Source organism: Chrysochloris asiatica, unplaced genomic scaffold (genome assembly GCF_000296735.1).
Source record: "Chrysochloris asiatica unplaced genomic scaffold, ChrAsi1.0 scaffold00011, whole genome shotgun sequence".
Classification (NCBI taxonomy): domain Eukaryota; kingdom Metazoa; phylum Chordata; class Mammalia; order Afrosoricida; family Chrysochloridae; genus Chrysochloris; species Chrysochloris asiatica.
In genome coordinates, this window is record NW_006408529.1 from 21,986,268 (window position 1) to 21,988,604 (window position 2,337).

The 2,337-nt window shown below is 38.0% G+C and overlaps 1 pseudogene; it reads right to left on the minus strand.

Annotated features, from left to right (window-relative positions):
* Positions 1 to 297: 297 nt before the first annotated feature.
* On the minus strand, positions 298 to 731 carry LOC102815884 (annotated as a pseudogene).
* Positions 732 to 2,337: the final 1,606 nt, after the last annotated feature.

A 2,337-nucleotide genomic window follows, 5' to 3' on the forward strand; every position in this document is an offset into this window, starting at 1 on the left:
TTTTCTTTATATGACCCAGCTTCTAGGATTATTTGCCCAGCATACAGGTTGAATAAGTATGGTGAAAGAATATAACCCTGTTGCATATCTTTCTTAATTGTAAACCATTCAGTGTTTCCATGTTCTGTTCGAACAACTGCCTCTTGGTCCAGGTACAGATTCCTCATGAGCACAATTAAGTGTTCAGGAATACGCATGCTTCGCAATGTTGTCCATAGCTTGTCATGATCCACACAATCAAAATCCTTATCAGAAAGATGTTTACCTGTACTTTATTGACTACGCAAAGGTCTCAATTTAGATGATCCCAATTTTGTTGGCAACATCCAAAGCATCATAATCAGGAGCCAGTGGAACATATGCCTTCTTTTCTCCATCAGACCTGATCAAGTTGTTAACCTTGGCTACGCCAATGTCACAGAGCTCCCTCACAGCCAGTTTGATCTGGTGTTTGTTGGCCTTGACATCCACAATGAACACAAGTGTGTTAGTATCTTCAATCTTTTTCATGGCTGACTCAGTAGTCATGGTGTAGTGATCAAGCTTGTTTCTCCTGGGGGCACTCTTTGGAGCCTCAGAGTCTTGGGCCTCTGGAAGGTGGGTGACATGTGGATCTTTTGAGTGTGTGTGACTGTGGATGCCTTTCAGCACTGCCTTCTTGGTTTCAACACCTTTGCTTTGGATTCAACTTTGGGAGGGATAGGGTCTTCCTTCTTTGCTTTTGGTACCATCTTTCTGCTATCTTCTTTTGATATTTCCTGTGTAATTCAATATTTTGCTCATAGAATCTTTCAATAATGCAAGTCAAGTCTTTTCACTTGAGAAATGCTGAGCATGTTCTTCCCATTTAGCTTTCTAAATCCAGGTATTTGCACATTTCATTGTAATACTTGGCTTTTTCATCCTGAGCTGCCCTTTGCGATTTTCTGTTCAGCTCTTTAACTTCCTCATTTTTTTTAGTCACTTTAGCTTCTCTATGCCCAACAGAGTCTCTTCTGATACTCATTTTGGTCTTTTCTTCCTTTCCTGTATTTTTAATGACCTTTTGTTTTTTTCATATATTACGTTCTTATGGAGTCCTGGTATGACACTGTAGAATACACACTGGATGTCATGCCAGTTTGAACTATAAGTTAGGTGCTTCAAACCCATCAACAGCTCCTCAGAAACCCTATATAGAGTCACTATGAGTCAGAACAAACTTGATGACACTTAACAACAGTAATGCTATTGATGTCATTCCATAACTCTTCTGGTCTTCAATCATTAGTGTCTAATTCATCATATCTGTTTAGATGGTCTCTAAATTCAGAGTTCTGGTGTAGCACTGTAAGGTAAGTACTCTACTGCAAGGTTGAACTGAACCAAAAGGTCAGTGGTTCATCCTGGGAAACGCTATACAGGATAGCTATGAGTTGGAATCAACTCAACAACATTTAACAACATACTCAAAATCAAATTTTGGCTCTCATGGACTTGTTTTTATTTTTTTAGGTTCAGTCTGAAGTTTCACAGGAGTAATTGATGATCTCCTCCACAGTTGGCCCCTAGCCTTTTTTTGTCTGATGATACTGATCTTCTCCATTCTCTTCCCACATATATAGTCAGTTTGTTTCCTGTGTAGTTCATCTGGTGAGGTTCATGTGTACAGTCATGTTTTATGTTGTTTTGAAAAGGTATTTGCAATAAATAAGGTATTGACCTTTCAAAGCTCTAGCATGTGAGCTCCAGCACCATTTTTATCACAAAGGCCATATTTTCCAAATACTGATCCTTCTTCTTTGCTTCCAGCCTCTGAATTCCAATCACTAGTAATTATGAATGCATCTCGATTGCATGTTTCATCAATATTGGATTAAAGAATCTGGTTATATTGGTAAATTTCATCGTCACTGGCACTTAATGGTTGGTATATAAATTTCAGTGATAGTGGTATTAACTGGTCTTCTGTGTAGGCATATAGATATGGTCATATTACAAACAGAATTATACTTCAAGATAGTTCTTGAAAGGTTAGTTTTGACAATGAAAATAGTGTCAATCCTCTTCAATTTGTCATTCCCAACATAAGAAATCATATGATTATTGTATTCCAAATAGTCAGTACCAGTCTATTTCAGCTCACTAACACCTAGAGTGTCTTCGAACCTGAGAATTTTATCTTCTTTCTTTATATCTGACACAATCTGCTGCTATTCACAAGCTTTTCAGTAGCTAATCATTCAGAAGTGTCTGCCTCTCCTTCTCCCTACTCCATCTTAGACTGGAAGTTCAGCATGATTGATCCCACTAGTACTTAAAATACCACTTGCAAAAATTCCACCATAATAGCAACAC